Source organism: Salmo salar, chromosome ssa18, assembly GCF_905237065.1.
Source record: "Salmo salar chromosome ssa18, Ssal_v3.1, whole genome shotgun sequence".
Classification (NCBI taxonomy): Eukaryota; Metazoa; Chordata; class Actinopteri; order Salmoniformes; family Salmonidae; genus Salmo; species Salmo salar.
The window spans coordinates 28,298,582-28,319,724 of record NC_059459.1 but is presented as its reverse complement, the minus strand read 5'-3'; the positions used below and the strand labels follow the sequence as shown (position 1 = coordinate 28,319,724).

Here is a 21,143-nt window from a genome sequence, read left to right as displayed (position 1 = left end):
AAGGCTGTCAAACCATCTTGACCAGGGAAGGCTGTCAAACCATCTTGACCAGGGAAGGCTGTCAAACCATCTTGACCAGGGAAGGCTGTCAAGCCACTTTGACCAGGGAAGGCTGTCAAGCCACTTTGACCAGGGAAGGCTGTCAAGCCACTTTGACCAGGGAAGGCTGTCAAGCCATCTTGACCAGGGAAGGCTGTCAAACCATCTTGACCAGGGAAGGCTGTCAAGCCATCTTGACCAGGGAAGGCTGTCAAGCCACCTTGACCAGGGAAGGCTGTCAAACCACTTTGACCAGGGAAGGCTGTCAAGCCACCTTGACCAGGGAAGGCTGTCAAGCCACCTTGACCAGGGACGGCTGTCAAGCCATCTTGACAGGTGATTAGACTCTGTCTGACCCACTGGGCTGGGAGTGTAAATAATAGCCATAGCGTGTGTGTGCATGTGGCCATGTATGTGTAATGGATAACCTTGTGGCTGCTTAAATGGTGTCAGTGGTGTTATGGCTCTTTGTGGATGATAATGTGTGTTGTGTCCTTAGTGACTTTGACAGGCCTAGCTTTTAGAATCCAGAGAGTGTGGGAGGGGAGGGGGAGGGGAGTAGAGGAGAGGTGGTGACAGAGAGGATACCTAGTCAGTTGCGCAACGGAATGCATTCAACCAAAATGTGTCTTCTGCATTTAACCCAACCCCTCTGAATCAGAGAGGTGTGGGGGGGGCTGCCTTAATCGACGTCATCGGCGCCCAGGGAGCAGTTGTTGGGGGTTAACTGCCTTGCTCAAGAGCAGAACAGCAGATTTTTTCCCACCTTGGGGATTCGAACCAGCAACCTTTGGGTTATTGGTCCAACGCTCTTAATTGCTAGGCTACCTGCCGCAGGGAAAGAGAGAGAGGTAGTGGGGTTTTAGAGATCGAGAGAGGGAGAAGTGAAGAGAGGGATTAAAGAGGTGGTTACAGAGGCAGAAAGAAAAAAATTGAGACTTTTTGAGGAAGAGGTGAGAGCGTGCAATTTCATTATGTCTACTGTAGCCCATACCAAATATGGAGTGTGTCCCCCCCCACCCCCCCACTCACCTCAAATTACCTTACCTTTAATGTCTGGTATTACTACACTCCTGCAATTCAACCCTTCCCAATTTCAACCATCACCATCATTATCCTAATTTCTTGAAGAGGGTAAAGAGGAGAGCGTTTTTCTGCCCCTGAAATTAAGTGAGATCTTTCACTGTGCATAGATGGGCCCTCCACAATTATCAAAGAGAGATTTGATACTTGAGGGACTGAAGTGTTTTGGATGGAAACCCCATGAATGATTGATACAAGAAGGGGGAGAGAGAGAGAGGGGTTTAAAATCTCCCAGCTCAGAAGCTATCAATTATTTAACACTCTCCTTGTGTTCTGGTAGCACACGAAAGATCAGTCACCATTTTGAAATCTCCAGTTGATAATATCTGTCAAAGGAATTAGTACTTTGTAGTGATTTTTTTCATCTGCTTTGTAAAAGTCTTAATTTTGCCCATGGCGGGAATGTTTAGTGCAGTTTTTGAAATAGTTTGAGAGTTTGAGTCTCTGGCTGCAGCAGTTTTTCCCTGACATATTTTCTTGTTATTTGAGAAAATTGTTCATTTTTAAAGCTTGTTGATGCTGATCCAGTCTGAGTCATCTGAACTCTCCAGTCCTGCTGTTCTCTCGTCTTCTCTTCCTCTCTCGTCTTCCTTGCTTTCTCTGTCTCTCTGCTGCTCTTTTCCCCCTGCCATCCACCAGGTAGGATTATCTTGCAGTGAATTCAGAGACACACAGTAGAGTATACACAACACAGATGTTGACTTCTGGTAAACTCAATGGCTGCTTCTCAAGACCAGTGGTTCTCAAAGTTTCTTGGATCATGCATGCCCGATCACATTTTGCTCTGCCCAAAATAGTCTTCGTTTTCTCCTGGCAATGCCCACTTCCTCTGCTGGACGGCAGGTTAGTTACTATTGCTGAAGAAGAGATCACAAACCGTGTTTTCTGTTACAGTGACAGTATCTGTATACAGTGACAGTCTATGATGAAATGGACGTGTTGCATCATGTCTATAGAGACACTGAACATTAAGGCTCAGATATGGATAACTCACATTTTCACTCAAATCCGCCCTTTGACTTTTCTTTTTCAATGCACGATTTATTTGAATGTTTAAGTCATGCACTCCATAGATCTCCAGTCATGATGGGTCCCTGAGTGGCTGGATGTTGTGGTGGTGGAGTAGTTTCATATCTGGTTGTGTGTCGGTGAAGCATTGGCTCTGTGGCGCGAGGGGAGATTCCTTGAGCTGAGCTGAAAAGCCTTCAGGGCCTCCATGTCCCTATAATGCTTATGTCAGTCAGTCAGACAGTCAGTGGAGGGGAGGGGAGGAGATTCTCTCCTTCCACATCACAGATCTGATCTGCGTGTGGTCGGGGGAATCAGCATCTCTATAGACTCTGGCGTTTTTCCCCTTAAGTGCCCCAGGGCTGCCAGAGGCAAACACAAGACCTCTCCTGATGTTTGAAGAGGTTTTAGATTTTTCTGTATTAAAGACTCTTACTGGCTGTTGTTAAGTTTACAAATGGACAGATTATGTTGTAGAACTGGCTTCAGAACAGTTAAAGGTTCAATAAAAAAGAACAAGTTGATGCTTCTGTCCAGTCCCCAGGCTATGACATCATTAGTATTCGTCCTCAACCAGAGCCAACTGTTAGGATCACCCTGTGACATCATCAGTATGAGTCACCCACCAGAGCCACACAGAGCAGAGTGCTGTATGTCTGTCATCACACAACACACAGACTGTACACAGTATGACAGCTCTGTGTGTCTTGTCTGTGTGTGTTCACCGTGAGGTCGGTGCAGCTGTAGGTCTCCAGAAGAGCTGTAAGGACTTGCCAATATTTTCATATTCTCTCTGCAGGCATTTCCGCACACTAACAATGGCCGCCCCCCAAGTGATGAAACTGAGAGGAAACCGCTTTTGTGAACAGCCACAACGGTTTTGCTGTGTGCACTTCTGACCTGAGATCACACACACACACACACACACACACACACACACACACACACACACACACACACACAGAGAGAGCCAGCATCAACGAGTAGAGACAGCAAGAAATATATAATGTAGACTGGCAGAAAGGAGAGGAAACCCCTCTGCTTTAAATTAATAATGATTTGAGGTTGTTAGGGGCAACACAACACTGAATGATCCTGTAGCTTTTCAAAGGAGAGAATCTGATCTCAGTTCTCTCAGATATACTGACTATTGCTGCTTTTGTATATGTGAGCACGGTAAAACAACTCATTAGCAACACAAAGCAACAGAAACTTTACACAGTAGGTAAGATCTGATCTGGTCTCCTCTGATCTGCTCTAATCTGGTCTGATCTGGTCCCCTCCTCAGTTTCCCCTAGCTCCTTGTTCTCTCTGGCGGGAGCTGAAAATGTATGCAGCAAACAGGCATTGCTTAAGGGCCACTCTCCCCCTTCCACTACACACTGAACAAGAAAAATTTTTGTGTGTGTTCCTGCCCGCCCGCCCTAATGGGAGCTGAGAGGTAGCGGAGGTGGTAATAGCCTCGCGTAATGACAGCAGGGGAGTAGATTCCACCACACCACTCCCTCTGTGTAAATAATGAGCCAATAGGATGTACAGAATGAGGAGAAGAAAGGAAAGGAGGATGACAGAAGTGTGCTCGCTTGCTTACGCCAGTTCTCCCCCCGTCCCCAGCACTATGTTTGTTTTCAGGTTGAGTTTTTGAGGAGTCATCAGACAAAGTTATTGAAAAGGTCCAGCACCTTCCTGGGTAGGATAGGAGGATAAGGAAGGATAGGATAGGAGGATAAGGAAGGATAGGATAGGAGGATAAGGAAGGATGGGATAGGAGGATAAGGAAGGATGGATAGGAGGATAAGGAAGGATGGGATAGGAGGATAAGGAAGGATGGGATAGGAGGATAAGGAAGGATGGGATAGGAGGATAAGGAAGGATGGGATAGGAGGATAAGGAAGGATGGGATAGGAGGATAAGGAAGGATGGGATAGGAGGATAAGGAAGGATGGGATAGGAGGATAAGGAAGGATGGGATAGGAGGATAAGGAAGGATGGGATAGGAGGATAAGGAAGGATGGGATAGGAGGATAAGGAAGGATGGGATAGGAGGATAAGGAAGGATGTGATAGGAGGATATGTAGGATAGGAGGATTATGTAGGATAGGAGGATATGTAGGATAGGAGGATATGTAGGATAGGAGGATATGTAGGATAGGAGGATCGGTAGGATAGGAGGATAAGGAAGGGTAGGGTAGGAGGATAAGGAAGGAAGGATAGGATATGTAGGATAGGATAGGTAGGATAGGAGGATAAGGAAGGAAGGGTAGGATAGGAAGATAAGGAAGGAAGGATAGGATATGGAAGATAAGGAAGGAAGGATAGGAGATAGGAGGATAAGGAAGGGTAGGATAGGAGGATAAGGAAGGGTAGGATAGGAGGATAAGGAAGGAAGGATAGGATATGTAGGATAGGAGGATAAGGAAGGGTAGGATAGGAGGATAAGGAAGGCATCAACAGTAACACACACTCATCAGTAATCCTCAGGCTCGGCTGTGCGCACACACATAAAACAGGCTGGTCTTATCAGTGGCAGCCATAGGGTTGCTGTAATAACCCTGCTGAGGATGGAGGGTTTGTGTGTTAGTGCGTGTGTTAGTGCGTGTGTTAGTGCGTGTGTTAGTGCGTGTGTGCACAAAGTAGTGGTGCTGGAGGTGCTGCAGCACCCCCTGATAAATTGAAATAATTTTGCCAAAATTAGGCTTTTTTTTTTTTTTTTAAGTATTCAAAATGATATTAGTCATGTCTGAACATCATTCAAAATACTACATGAGAGAGCATAATTTAGCGACAGGCTCAATAGCTTCTATAAAAATAGCTGTGGATAAAGTTTTATAATTTAGGGCAGCACACGCAACAAGTATAGAAACTCTTTTAGAGTTGCGGCCATAAACATATTATTCATAGAAAGGGTTTTGAACCTCTAACCCTGGTTATGTGAACGTTAAACTCTTGGGTCACTAGCAATGGCTGCCAGTCCTGACTTGAATAGGAACTGGCATCTATGGATTACCGTAATTTCCGGACTATTGAGCGCACCTGAATATAAGGCTCACCCACTGAATTAAAACTTTTTTATTTATTTTGAACATAAATAAGCCGCACATGTCTATAAGCCGCAGGTGCCTACCGGTACATTGAAACAAATGAAATGAAATCAAATGAACTTACACAGGCTTTAACGAAACCCGGCTTGTAACAAAAATAAATACCATAATTTCCAGACTATTAAGCGCGCCTGAATATAAGCCGCACCCACTGAATAAAAAAAAAAAGATTATTTTGAACATAAATAAGCCGCACATGTCTATAAGCCGCAGGTGCCTACCGGTACATTGAAACAAATTAACTTTACACAGGCTTTAACGAAACACGGCTTGCAACAAAAATAAATAGGCTTTAACAAAACACGGCTTGTAACAAAAGTAAATAGGCTTTAACAAAACACGGCTTGTAACAAAAAATGTAAAATTAGCAGTAAGCTTTAGTTGTCTTTTTGCACTGAGTCAATTCCTCACGCTGCTGTTTCCAACGTCTTATCATCGACTCATTAAGACCAAGCTCCCGTGCAGCAGCTCTATTTCCTTTTCCAACAGCCAGATCAATCGCCTTCAACTTGAAAGCTGCATCAAATGCATTTCTCCGTGTCTTTGCCATGATGAGGGTGACAAAATGACTACCGTAATCAGAATGATGGGATGTTTGAGAGCGCTCGATTTAATCTAAACAGTAAACAAAAAAGTTGTTTGACCTTAACCCGTTCGGCAATTTCATTGGTCTAATGAAAGCTTCATGCCGACAAAAAACTGAGCACGTCACAGAGAGTTAAAAAAAAAAATATTGAAAGCGGGAAAAATCCATATATTAGCCACGTCATTGTTTAAGCCGCGAGGTTCAAAGCCTGGGAAAAAAGTTGCGGCTTATAGTCCGGAAATTACGGTATGTTTCTATGGTGGGTGTCAGTTTGCCTTTCGCAAATTTAAAAATACAATCATGAGAAAAATGCCTACTGCTGAAAAGAGAAGACTGATCTATCTGTAGAAGAAAATAAAAAAACTCAACTGTTTTTCAAAGTAGCTTATCTTGAGATAGGGTATTGGCATGAGAACATCAGCCATCACCGGTGAGTAACCTAGGCTTAATCTTCATCATTGAGTGAGTCAGTGCCACTGGAAAATGTATTTAGTAGCCTACTGCAGCCTATAATATACAGTATATCAGTGGAGGTCAGTGCCGTTTAAGATGGAAGACAATTATTTGCATCTAGCTGATCTAGGGTGTAATCATTAGTTCAACAGTTGCAAACAAGAGTTTCTTTTGGACAAATTCAGGTATGTTTATCCCCGTTTGGTACCGTTTGCGTCCGTTTAAGAAAAGTTTTTCAATAGAATCGGCAGAATGAATACACCCCTGATCACAGGCAAACACAGTTCACTTTTATAGCAGCCACATACAAACAGCATGATCACGTAATTCCTTCTTGAATCTACGCTCTCTCCTCCCCTCACATTTTCCCTTCGCTTGTGGACTTCAGTGCACAACAAATCAGCTGTCTGTGACCAGGTGAAAAAAACCGTTCCACGCCAAACCCTCATATCATATACCACTAAGTTTACATACAGTATTAGCTAACATCATAGTCAACATAGCTACTAAAATGAACGCATTAGTAAACCTGCTACAGTTATGCAGTACAGGCAGCAAGCAGTTTAGCAGTTACACTGACGGACTCCAGTGGTAATAAAATCATAAAACCAAAAGCTTACATTGACTTGGAAGAGTTCCAGTGTTTGATAGCCATAGCCAACTAGCTGGCATAGCATCCCTCTCTGTTTGAGCCGGGTGTTTTGAGTAGGCCAAACTAGCTAGCTGCATTTGCTAGCTTAGTGAAAGTGAAAAAAATACTGTGAAATATAGCTAGCTCTCTCTCTCTCTGCTTCTCCTTCATTTGTAAAGAAATTAATTTGTTCAACTATTGTCTTTCTTTTTGAGTCAACTACTCACCACATGATATGCACTGCAGTGCTAGCTGGCTGTAGCTTATGCTTTCAGTACTAGATTCATTCTCTGATCCTTTGATTGTGTGGACATGTCAGTTCATGCTGCAAGAGCTCTGATAGGTAGGAGGACGTCCTTCAGAAGTTGTCATAATTACTATGTAAGTCTATGGAAGGGGGTGAGAACCATGAGCCTCCAAGGTTTTGTATTGAAGGCAATGTACCCAGAGGAGGACGGAAACTAGCTGTCCTCCGGTTACACCATTGTGTTACCCTTCAGAGTGCTGTTGAAGCTACTGTAGACTTTCATTGCAAAACAGTGTGTTTTAGTCAATTATTTGGTGATGTAAATATATATAGTATAGTTTTATCTATACTGAAATAAACGCAATGTGTAAAGTGAGCTGAAGTAAAAGATCCCAGAAGTGTTCCAGACACACAGAAAGCTTATGTTTCTCAAATTTTGTGCACACATTTGTTTAGTGAGCATAGTGAGCATTAGTGAGCATCTTAGTGAACATTTCTCCTTTGCCAAGATAATCCATCCACCTGACAGGTGTGGCTTATCAAGAAGCTGATTAAACAGCACGGTCATTACACAGGTGCACTTTGTGCTGGGAACAATAAAAGGCCACTCTAAAATTTGCAGTTTTGTCACACAACACAATGCAATGCCACAGATGTCTGAAGTTTTGATGGCGCATGCAATAGGCATGCTGACTGCAGGAATGTCCACCAGAGCTGGTGCCAGAGAATTGAATGTTCATTACTCAACCATAAGCAGCCTCCAATGTCGTTTTATAGAATTTGGCAGTACGTCCAACCGGCTTCAAAACCGCAGACCACGTGTAACCATGCCAGCCGAGGACCCCGCGTCCGCCTTCTTTATCTGCGGGATCGTCTGACAGATGATGAAACACAGGAGTATTTGTACTAAAGCTCTTTTGTGGGGAGAAACTCATTCTAATTGGCTGGGCCTGGCTCCCAAGTGGGTGGCCCTATGCCCTCCAAGGCCCACACATGGCTGTGCCCCTGCCCAATCATGTGAAATCCATACATTAGGTCCTAATGAATTTATTTCAATTGACTTGATTTCCTTATGAACTGTAACTCAGTAAAATTGTTGAAATTGTTGCATTTATATTTTTGTTCAGTATAAAAAGTAACTTTTTTTTTTTGTTGAACTGAGGAGAATGGTTCTCCCCTTCCTCAACTGCAGTACATACATATATATATATATATATATATATACATACAACGGGTGGTTTGGTATTCCCATTATTAGCTCCTATGCTGCCCATGATATCCTAGACCAGGGCTCTCCAACTCTGTTCCTGGAGAGCCCTGGTCCCCAGTTGTAACTAACCTGATTCAGCTCATCAACCAGCTAATTATTAGAATCAGGTGAGCTAAATGATTGTTGGAGTGAAAACCTGCAGGACAGTACCTTTCCAGGAACAGGGTTGGAGAGCGCTGTACTAGACAACATACACATGGCCAGTATGTTCATAAAAAGTTACCTAGCATGTGTCTTCATTGGCCTGGGCTATTGTTTGCATTCATGTCCAGGTTGTTTTTATTGCTCTGTTTGTCACTGTCAGAGTAGCCACTCATTTTGGTCATTTGTGTGCTATTAAAAAAAGATGTACAATCGCATGAAATGCGTTTTATAAAAAGCAATATTTTTCCCTGACTCTGCTAAAATGTTTTCCCCATACAATATGTGGAAATCCTGAAAACACCTCTGCTCAGATGACTTTTTGTTGTCCCTCTCCCCATTTATTTTCTGTGTGGGTCCACTATTACCTCTCAGTACACATTAATCTCCATATCTAATCACGTGGCCAGGCTATGGTGGGGGCACGTTATGTAAGTACACCGGTGGCACACAGTGTTTCACCGAACACACTGATCAGAGAGGGAGAGAGAATTGGATGCAATGGGCTGTGATTTGGGTTCACAGTGCATTCGGAAAGTATTTAAATCCCTTTTACTTTTTGTTACAGGCTTATTTATCCGTTATTTTACCAGGTAAGTTGACTGAGAACACATTCTCAGCAACGACCTGGGGAGAGGAATGAGCCAATTGTAAACTGGGGATGATTAGGTGACGGTTTGAGGGCCAGATTGGGAATTTAGCCAGGACAAACACCCCTACTCTTATGATAAGTGCCATGGGATCTTTAATGACCTCAGAGAGTCAGGACACATGTTTAACGTCCCGTCCGAAAGACAGCACCCTACACAGGGCAGTGTCCCCAATCACTGCCCTGGGGCATTGGGATATTTTTTTAGACCAGAGGAAAGAGTGCCTCCTACTGGCCCTCCAACACCACTTCCAGCAGCATCTGGTCTCCCATCCAGGGACTGACCAGGACCAACCCTGCTTAGCTTCAGAAGCAAGCCAGCAGTGGTATGCAGGGTGGTATGCTGCTGACAATTATATAATGTATTATATAGTTTTGTCCTCATCAATCTACACACGATACACCATAATGACAAAGAAAAAACAGGTTTTTAGAAAAGGCTCTGGAGACTTGTCCCGAAGTCACTCCTGCGTTGTCTTGGCTGTGTGCTTAGGGTGTTGTCCTGTTGGAAGGTGAACCTTCGCACCAGTATAAGGTCTTCACACCCATCATGCTGTGGGGATGTTTTTCAGTGGCAGGGACTGGGGGACTAGTCAGGTTTGAGGGAAAGATGAACGGAGCAAGGTACAGAGATCCTTGATGAAAACCTGCTCCAAAACCTGCGCCCTGGAGCAGGTTTTCATCAAGGATCTCTCTGTGCTTTTCTCCATTCATCTTTGATTTGATCCTGACTAGTCGCACAGTCCCTGCCGCTGAAAAACATCCCCACAGCATGATGCTGCCACCACCATGCTTCACCGTAGGGATGGTGCCAGGTTTCCTCTGGACCTGACGCTTGGCATTCAGGCCAAAGAGTTTAATCTTGGTTTCATTGGACCAGAGAATCTTGTTTCTTCAAGGTGCTCAAACGTCCATAGATGGCCAACAGGGTCAAATCAAAATCAGTGTTTATAGAGGTTGCAACAGGTCAGCACCTCAGGAGTAAATGTCAGTTTGCTTTTCATAGCTGAGCATTCATTAGTTGAGACAGCAGGTGCGGTACAGAGAGAAGGGGAGGGAAAGGGAGAGCGAGGGAGAGAGCGGGTCGAAACAGCATGATATTAGCTACTGATTCCAGTTCTTGTTAAAACATTGCTATGACTCATTATGAATCAATGGAAAAACATACTTCACATTCACCTTCTGAAGACGTCACTGATGACATGAAGTGTGTGTGTGTGGGGGGTGGAATGGTATTTAGTTTTCCAGGTCACAAAGGGATGTTTATAATATAGAATGGTTTGTTTTAACAGTTCTGACCTCTGTCGCTCTGACGTGTGTGACCTTTCGAGACTATCTGCTGGTGATGATGATTAGGAGGAATCCGTAGGGCCGTTACGGCCTGTTATACACCATTTAATAAATGGTTTATTAAATGTGATATTTTATTAGATCATATTAATTGGACAAAATAGCTGTTAATGTCTATTAGACAAGGGTTTGGTTTGATTGGAATTTATTGATTCTATGGGTATTGAATGATTTGATTGCTGGTCATTTCTAATAATTCCTCGAGCTTGAGGACAATTCTACCCATACAGATTGAACATGACTATATAGCCTAGATCAGTGTAGATAAGGGGACAGACAGTTTCAACACACTTATTCCACATTTGTGGTACAGCCTGAATTAAAAATGGATTAATTTTTTTTATTTTAAAATGTCTCACCCTTATGTCTCACCCACACTAGCCCATAATGAAAAAGTGAAAACATGTTTTTAGATCAAAAAAAAGAAAGTGTATTGAAAATGAAATACAGAAATATCTGATTTACATAAGTATTCACACACCTGAGTCCATACTTTGTAGGAACACCTTTGGCAGCGATTAAAGCTGTGAGGCTTTCTGGGTAAGTTTCTTAGAGCTTTCCACACCTGGATTGTGTAACATTTGCCCAAATTCTTCAAGCTCTGTCAAATTGGTTGTTAATCATTGCTAGACAACCATTTTCAGGTCTTGCCATAGATTTTCAAGTAGATTTAAGTCAAAATGTAACTTGGCCACTCAGGAACATTCGCTGTCTCCTTGGTAAGCAACTCCAGTGTAGATTTGGCCTTGTGTTTTAGGTTGTTGTCCTCCTGAAAGGTGAATTAATCTCCCAGTGTTTGGTGGAAAGCAGACTGAACCAGGTTTTTCAGTAGTATTTTGCTTGTGCTTAGCTCCATTCCATTTTCTTTTTCATCCTGGTCCTTAACTAGTACAAGCATACCCATAACATTTTGCATCCACCACTATGCTTGAAAATATGGAGTGTGACACTCAGGAATGTGTTGTATTTGATTTGCCCCAAACATAACACTTTGTATTCAGGACAAAAAGTTAATTGTTTTGTCAAATAGTTTGCAGTATTACTTTAGTGCCTTGTTGCAAACAGGATGCATGTTTTGGAATATTTTTTATTCTGTACAGGATTCCTTCTTTTCACTCTGTCAATTAGGTTAGTATTATGGTGTAACTGCAATGTGGTTGATCCATCCTCAGTTGTAACAGTTTTAAAGGCACCATTGGCCTAATGGTGAAATCCCTGAGTGGTGTCCTTCCTCTCCAGCAACTGAGTTAGGAAGGGCGCCTCTATCTTTGTAGTGACTTGGTGTATTGATACACCATCCAAAGTGTAATTAATAACTTCCTAATAACCATGCTCAAAAGGATATTACATGTCTGCTTTTTTAAACGTTTTTATCTACCAATAGGTGCCCTTCTTTGCGAGACATTGAAAGCCTCCCTGGTCTTTGTGGTTGAATATGTTTGAAATTCCCTACTCGACTGAGGGACCCTACAGATAATTGTATATGTGGGGTACAGAGATGAGGTAGTCATTCAGAAGATCATGTTAAACACTATTATTGCATACAGAGTGAGTCCATGCAACTTATTATGTGACTTCTTAAGCAATGTTTACTCCTGAACTTATTTAGGCTTGCCATATAAAAAGGGTTGAATACTTATTAACATTATGGTGTATTATGTGTAGGCCAGTGATCCAAAATTGATCAAATATAACACAAGAAAATGTGGAAGTCAAGGGGAGTAAATACTTTCTGAAGGCCCCCCCCCCGCCATAGCCTGGCCGTGTGATTAGATATACAGATGGAGTTTAATGTGAACTGAGAGGTAATAGTGGACACACACACACACACACACACACACACACACACACACACACACACACACACACACAAAAAGCCAAAACAGACTCCTCCAAAGCACCATGATTGCATTCCACAGCTATTTCCCCCTCTCTGAACATGAGCTCTCCACAACTATTTCCCCCTCTCTGAACATGAGCTCTCCACAACTATTTCCCCCTCTCTGAACATGAGCTCTCCACAACTATTTCCCCCTCTCTGAACATGAGCTCTCCACAACTATTTCCCCCCCTCTGAACATGAGCTCTCCACAACTATTCCCCCCTCTCTGAACATGAGCTCTCCACAACTGTTTCCCCCCTCTGAACATGAGCTCTCCACAACTATTTCCCCCTCTCTGAACATGAGCTCTCCACAACTATTTCCCACCCCTCTGAACATGAGCTCTCCACAACTATTTCCCCCTCTCTGAACATGAGCTCTCCACAACTATTTCCCACCCTCTGAACATGAGCTCTCCACAACTATTTTCCCACCCTCTGAACATGAGCTCTCCACAGCTATTCCCCCCTCTGAACATGAGCTCTCCACAATTGTTTCCCCCCCCTCTGAACATGAGCTCTCCACAACTATTTCCCCCCTCTCTGAACATGAGCTCTCCACAACTATTCCCCCCTCTGAACATGAACTCTCCACAACTATTTCCCCCCCTGAACATGAACTCTCCACAACTATTCCCCCCCCTTCTGAACATGAACTCTCCACAACTCCTCTCCCTTTCAAGTACAAGTCATCAGCTGCCTGCTCTTTAGATAGATACAGTGCCTTCAGAAAGTATTCACATCCCTTGACCTTTTTCACATTTTGTTGTGTTACAGCCTGAATTCAAAATGGATTACATGTAGACGTTTTGTCACTGGCCTACACACAATACCCCATAATGTCAAAGTGGAATTATGTTTACAAATTAATAAAAAATGAATAGCTGAAATGTCTTGAGCCAATAAGTATTCATCCCCTTTGTTTCGGCAAGCCTACATAATGTATATTCAGGAGTATAAATGTGCTTAAGAAGTCACATAATAAGTTGTATGGACTCACTCTGTGTGCAATTATAGTGTTTAACATAATTTTTGAATGACTACCTCATCTCTGTACCCCACACATACAATTATCTGAAATGTCCCTCAGTCAAGCAGTGCATTTCAAACACAGATTTTACCACAAAGACCAGGGAGATTTTCCAATGCCTCGCCCGCATCAAATGACGTAAGGCCGTCCCAAATCTCTAGCACATATCTCACCAAAACAATATTTGTATTTTGGCCTGCTCTGCGAGCATCTGACCTGAACAGAAACACAAAGAGGTCTTGAGGCTGTGTTGGGAAAGTAAGGTTGTGCCATATTCACAAAGCATCTGATACCAGGAGTGCTGATCTAGGATCATGTCCCCCCCTGTCCATATGGGTAAGAATAAAAATATAAAAACAGACATTGAATAACCCTTTGAGCATGGTAAAGTTATTCATCACACTTTGGCTGGAGCAGGGCCTGATGAGCAGTTTAAGGGCTTAATTAAGTTCCTTGCTCAAGGGAACATTGGTGGTAGGTGGCACCTGAGATATTGATGACAGCAACCCTCCGGATGCCAGTTCGCTCCTACCCGATCTTTTCCCTCGTCAGCAGTTTGATTCGAACCCGCTTCTTTAACGTCGAGGCTACTGACGCCTGTTTGAATAAAGGATCTGGGAGAACACAGAGATGTCTCTGGGAATGTCTCAGATGTCTTCCACATATCAACAGCAAACAGCAGGAGGAAGGAAGGTAGATGGTTGTTTCAAGGTTGGCGTGATGATATGTATGACGACTTTCAATGACAAACTCTTCAGGTAGAAGATGCCTGTGCTGTGAGTGGTCAGTAGTAGCACGCAAACCCTTAAAATGATTCATGATATTGTACCAAATTACTGGTGTGAAAATTACTGCTCTTTGAAAATGATCTTGACTTTGTAATCCTACAAGATGTCATCATGTGTTCCCTTTATACTCCAGACAAGACAGTGTAAGTGCTTGAAAATGAATTCAAAAAGAAAAGTCTAACCAGGGAATAGCGTGATAATGAGCACAACTACCTGGTAAAGGACTGTGGAAATATGTGCAGAAGTAGGGGAGGATGGGGGATGGTTGAAACTGCAAATGTATACATAGCACTCTAGATTTGTAGTTATAGGTACTGTGACCAGGATCTGTATTCATAAAGCGTCTCAGTGCTGATCTAGGATCAGTTTAGCCTTTTAGAGTATAATGAATGTGACTCACCACCTGGATTCGGTCCTCCAAATCCCTTAATGTTGACATTGAGGGAGGAAATAACAGCTAATGATATTGTGGGAGAGAGAGATATAGACAGCGAGGAAACGAGTGAGAGAACGAGTGACCGAGGGAACGAGAGAGTGAGGAAACGAGAGAGAGTGAGGGAACGAGAGAGCAAACGAGCGCGGGAACGAGAGAGCCAGCGAGGAAACGAGCGCGGGAACGAGAGAGCCAGCGAGGAAACGAGCGAGCCAGCGAGGAAACGAGCGCGGGAACGAGAGAGCCAGCGAGGAAACGAGCGCGGGAACGAGAGCGTGAACGAGAGAGAGAGAGCGAGTGAGAGAGAGGGAGCGAGAGCGTGAACGAGAGAGAGAGAGGGAGCGCGAGGGAGAGCGAGGGAGCGAGAGAGAAGGAGAGAGGGAGCGGGAGCGAGAGGGAGAGAGGGAGCGAGAGTGAGGGAGCGGGAGCAAGAGGGAGAGATGGAGCGAGAGGGAGCGAGAGGGAGCGAGGGAGAGGGAGCGAGAGGGAGCGAGGGAGAGGGAGCGAGAGAGCGAGAGGGAGCGAGGGAGAGGGAGCGAGAGAGCGAGCGAGAGGGAGCGAGAGAGCGGGAGCGAGAGCGAGCGAGGGAGAGGGAGCGAGCGAGGGAGCGAGAGAGAGGGAGCGAGAGAGAGAGAGAGAGTGAGGAAACGAGAGAGCGAGCGAGGAAACGAGCGCGGGAACGAGGAAACGAGCGCGGGAACGAGAGAGCCAGCGAGGAAACGAGCGCGGGAACGAGAGAGCCAGCGAGGAAACGAGCGGGGAACGAGAGCGTGAGGGAGGGAGAGAGAGAGCGAGGACGAGAGAGAGAGCGAGGACGAGAGAGAGAGCGAGGACGAGAGAGAGAGCGAGACGAGAGAGAGAGCGAGAGAGAGGGAGAGAGAGAGAGAGAGAGAGAGAGAGAGAGAGAGAGAGAGAGAGAGAGAGAGAGAGAGAGAGAGAGAGAGAGAGAGAGAGAGAGAGAGAGAGAGAGAGAGAGAGAGAGAGAGAGAGAGAGAGAGAGAGAGAGAGAGAGAGAGAGAGAGAGAGAGAGAGAGAGAGAGAGAGAGAGAGAGAGAGAGAGAGAGAGAGAGAGAGAGAGAGAGAGAGAGAGAGAGAGAGAGAGCGAACGAGGGACCAAGGGAGCGAGCCCAGGAACGAGCGAGCGAGCGCGGGAACGAGAGAGCGAGCGCGGGAAGGAGAGAGCGAGCGCGGGAAGGAGAGAGCGAGCGCGGGAAGGAGAGAGCGAGCGCGGGAAGGAGAGAGCGAGGGAACGAGAGAGCAAGCGAGGGAACGAATGAGGGAGAGAGCGAGCGGGAACGAGTGGGAACGAGAGAGCAAGCGAGGGAACGAATGAGGAGGGAGTGAGGGAACGAACGGGGAACAAGGGAGCGAGCCCGGGAACAAGCGAACGAGCGCGGGAACGAGAGAGCGAGCGCAGGAATGAGAGAGCGAGCGCAGGAACGAGAATGAGCGCGGGAACGAGAGAGCAAGCGAGGGAACGAATGAGGGAGGGAGCGAGGGAACGAGCGCGGGAATAAGGGAGCGAGCCCGGGAACGAGCGTGGGAACGAGCGCGGGAACGAGAGAGCGAGGGCGGGAACGAGAGAGCGAGGGCGGGAACGAGAGAGCGAGCGCGGAACGAGAGAGCGAGCGAGGGAGCGAGAGAGCGAGTGCGGAACGAGAGAGCGAGCGAGGGAGCGAGCGCGGGAACGAGAGAGTGAGCGAGGGAGCGAGCGCGGGAACGAGAGAGCGAGCGCGGGAAGGAGAGAGCGAGCGTGGGAAGGAGAGAGCGAGCGCGGGAGCGAGCGCGGGAGCGAGCGCGGGAGCGAGAACGAGCGCGGGAACGAGAGAGCAAGCGAGGGTAACGAATGAGTGAGGGAGCGAGGGGACGAGCGCGGGAACAAGGGAGCGAGCCCGGGAACAAGGGAGAGAGCGAGCGCGGGAAGGAGAGAGCGAGCGCGGAAGGAGAGAGCGAGCGGAAACGAGAGAGCGAGCGCGGAAACGAGAGAGCGAACGCGGAAACGAGCGCGGGAATGAGAGAGCGAGCGCGGGAATGAGGGAGCGAGCGAGGGAACGAACGAGGGAACGAACGATGGAGCGAGCGCGGGAACGAGGGAGCGAGCGCGAACGAGCGCGGGAACGAGAGAGCGAGCGAGGAAACGAGCGCGGGAATGAGAGAGCGAGCGAGGGAACGAGAGCGAGCGAGGGAGCGAGGGAGCGAGCGAGGGAGCGAGCGCGGGAACGAGAGCGAGGGAGCGAGCGAGGGAACGAGGGAGCGAGGGAACGAGGGAGCGAGCGAGGGAACGAGGGAGCGAGCGAGGGAACGAGGGAGCGAACGAGGGAGCGAGCGAGGGAGCGAGCGAGGGAACGAGGGAGCAAGCGAGGGAACGAGGGAGCGAGGGAGGGAGCGAGCGAGGGAACGAGAGAGGGAGAGCGAGGGAACGAGAGAGGGAGAGCGAGGGAACGAGAGAGGGAGCGAGAGAACGAGAGAGAGCGAGGGAACGAGAGAGGGAGAGCGAGGGAACGAGAGAGAGGGAGAAAGAGGGAACGAGAGAGAGCGAGGGAACGAGAGAGGGGGAGAACGAGGGAGGGGGAGAGCGAGGGAACGAGGGAGGGGGAGAGCGAGGGAACGAGAGAGGGGGAGAGAGGAAACGAGAGAGGGAGAGAGGGAGCGAGGGAGGAAATGAGAGAGGGAGAGAGAGAGCGAGGGAGAGAGCGAGGGAGCGAGCGAGGGAACGAGAGAGAGAGAGCGAGAGAACGAGAGAGAGAGTGAGGGAACGAGAGAGAGAGCGAGGGAACGAGAGAGAGAACGAGGGAACGAGAGAGGGGGAGAGCGAGGGAACGAGAGAGGGAGAGTGGGGGAGAGAGGGAGAGAAGGAGCGAGGGAGGAAACAAGAAAGAGGGAACAAGAGAGAGAGGGAACGAGAGCGAGAGCGAGGGAACGAGAGAGGGGGTGAGCGAGAGAGGGGGAGAGCGAGGGGTAGAGCGAGGGAACAAGAGAGGGGGAGATTGAGGAAATTAGAGAGGGAGCGAGGGAGGAAACGAGAGAGGGAGAAAGAGGGAACGAGAGAGCGAGCGAATGAGAGAGGGGCGAGGGAACGAGAGAGGGGGGGAACGAGAGAGCGGGAGACCGGGGGGAACGAGAGAGGGGGAGAGCGGGGGAACGAGAGAAGGGGAGAGCGGGGGAACGAGAGAAGGGAAGAGAGGGGGAACGAGAGCGGGGGAACGAGAGAAGGGGAGAGCGGGGGAACGAGAGAGGGGGTGAGAGGGGGAGAGCGAGGGAACGAGAGAGGGGGAGAGGGAAACGAGAGAGGGAGCGAGAGAGGAAACGAAAGAGGGAACGAGAGAGAGGGAACGAGGGAACGAGAGCGCGAGAGAGCGAGTTAACGAGAGAAGGAACGAGAGAGAGCGAGGAAACGAGAGAAGGAACGAGAGAGAGCGAGGGAACGAGAGAGAGCGAGGGAACGAGAGAGCGAGGGAACGAGAGAGGGAGAGAGAGGAAACGAGAGATCGAGGCAACGAGAGAGGGGGAGAGCGAGGGAACGAGAGAGAGAGAGAGAGAGGAAACGAGAGAGCGAGGCAACGAGAGAGGGGGAGAGCGAGGGAACAAGAGAGGGGAGAGCGAGGGAACGAGAGAGGGAGCGAGGGAGGAAACGAGGGAGAGAGAAAGAGGGAACGAGAGAGGGAACGAGAGAGAGAGAGCGAGGGAACGAGAGAGGGGGAGAGCGGGGGAACGAGAGAGGGGGGGAACGAGAGGGGGAGAGCGAGGGAACGAGAAAGCAAGAGGGAGTGTGAAATAAACAGAGGGAAAGCGAGAGAAATAAACAGAGAGGGAGAGTCAAAGGTTCAACACTTGAGTTGTTTGTTGTGGGTATTGGTATTCCTGTTGCTAATTTCCTCCAGATAAGCATCACACTTTCAGACGGCTCCTAGTAAAGTGTTTTATCTCCACCACAGGAAAATGGTTTCTTTCTCTCTCCCTCGCTGTGAATTGATTTCAGAGGGAGCCTCGCTATACCGCATCAAACACACACACACGCACACGCTATCTTGGTTTAAATTGTCACTCAGTTTTCAATTTGCATAGAGATGATTACTTCTCTGAGCCTTAGCTATCTGTCTCTCTACCTTTGTCTGGGGTATTGGAAGGGATGAAGTGCAGAATTATTTGCCTGTCTTCTCTCTTACTGTTTGCACTGGTGTTAGAGGGGACCATTGATTTTCATTCTCTCCCTCTTCTTTCTCTCCCTCTCTTCTTTCTCTCCCTCTCTCTCTCTCTCGCTCTCTGGTGTAACAGTTGATGAGTGGTGTTCAGGCGCCCAGGGACAACCCTGCTTGTTTTAAGGAGATGAGCTGTTCGGCTTTATAGCCCTGCTGGCTCCCCAGACAACTCTGATGATAAGGAGGTGTGTGTGTGTGTGTGTGTGTGTGTGTGTGTGTGTGTGTGTGTGTGTGTGTGTGTGTGTGTGTGTGTGTGTGTGTGTGTGTGTGTGTGCGTGTGCATGCATGCATGTGTGCACAGTTGTATGTGTGCATGCTTGTGGCTTGTGTGTATTAAGAGGAGTTAGTAGAAGCCTCTTCAGTCCAGGATTCCCCACAGTAGGCCTAAGGTAAAGGTTATGGTTTTAAGAGCTTTGAACAGACAAGCTTTGGCTTTGTCATCACAGCCTACAGGATCACTGTAAAGACTCAGAACATTGGTTTACATATGTAACAATTAACATTTTACATGGTTATAGAGGTGGATGAGTTGCTAGTAGATATATACTAAACAAAAATATCAACGCAACATGCAACAATTTCAAAGATTTTACTGAGTTACAGTTCATATAAGTAAATCAGTCAATTTAAATAAATTCCTTAGGCCCTAATTGATGGAATTCACATGACTGGGAATACAGATATGCATCTGTTGGTCACAGATACCTTAAAAAACCAGTCAATATCGGGCATGACCACCATTTGACTCATGCAGCGCGACACATCTCCTTCGCATAGAGTTGATCAGGCTGTTGATTGTGGCCTGTGAAATGTTGTCTTACTCCTCTTCAATAGCTGTGTGAAGTTGATGGATATTGTCAGGAACTGGAAAGCGCTGTCTTAAAAGTCGATCCAGGGCATCCCTAACATGCTCAGTAGGGAACATGTCTGGTGAGTATGCAGGCCATGGAAGAACTGTGACATTTTCAGCCACACACACACACAGCTTAGAGTTACACTGCTGAAAGTCACATGTACAGTACAAACTTGACTCGCGTTTAACGTGATTATTTTCTTTGAGGAATTATTCACTCCTTGGATGAAAAGGACAGGGAGGAAAGAGGGACATTTGCAAAAGACTGAAGTTACCCAGTGAGCAAAATTGTTTGAAAAAAGTATTTTCAACATCTTTTCAATTTCATTTCAATGTCATTTCAACCAAAATACATATTTTCAATGTCTTTTCAACCATAATATCTATTTTTAATGTTCTTGTGCTTTGAGGGTAACTTCTTACTATTGGTGTGGTTTTAATATAAGCCATCTCGGGATTATTTACATTTTGGCAGTGTTTTCTCTAAATCCTTATATACAGTGCCTTCGGAAAGTATTCAGACCCCTTGCCTTTTTCCACATTTTGTTATGTTACATCCTTATTCTAAAACGTATTCAATAGTTTTTTCCCCCTCATCAATCTATACACAATACCCCATAATGACAAAGCAAAAACAAGTTTTTATACATATTCGGGGAGTTTCTGCCATTATTCTCTGCAGAGCCTCTCAAGATGTTAGATTGGGTTCAAGTCTGGGCTCTGGCTGGGCCACTCAAGGTCATCAAGAGACTTGTCCTTAAGCCACTCCTGCGTGATCTTGGCTGTGTGCTTTGGGTCGTTGTCCTGTTGGAATGTGACTGTAGAGCACTGAGTGACCATCCGGTTCTTGGTCACCTCTCTGACCAAGGCCCTTCTCCCCCAATTGCTCAGTTTTGCCGGGCGGCCAGCTCCAGGAAGTCTTGATGGTTCTAAACTTCTTCCATTTAAGAATGATGGAGGCCACTGTGTTCTTGGGGACGTTCAATGCTGCAGAAATGTTTTGGTACCCTTCCCCAGATCTGTGCTTCAACACAATCCTGTCTTGGAGCTCTACGGACAACTCCTTCGACCTCATGGCTCGGTTTTTGCTTTACACTGTCAACTGTGGGACCTTATATAGACAGGTCTGTGCCTTTCCAGGTCATGTCCAATCAATTGAATTTACCACAGGTAAATGTCCCCATTTACCACAATCAAGTTGTAGAAACATCTCAAGGATGATCAATGGAAACCGGATGCACCTGAGCTCAATTTCGAGTCTCATAGCAATTGGTCTGAATACTTATGTAAATAAGGTATTTCAGTTTTTTTTTATATCCCATTTGCAAACATTTCTAAAAACCTGTTTTCGCTTTGTAATTATGGGGTATTATGTGTAGATGGCTGAGGATGTTTATTTAT

At 46.4% G+C, this 21,143-nt stretch overlaps 1 protein-coding gene across 6 annotated transcripts in view; it reads left to right on the top strand.

Annotated features, from left to right (window-relative positions):
* Nucleotides 1-21,143, top strand: part of LOC106577220 (zinc finger MIZ domain-containing protein 1) — a 239,501-nt gene that overhangs the window by 35,704 nt on the left and 182,654 nt on the right. The gene's annotated exons all lie outside the window — the stretch shown is intronic.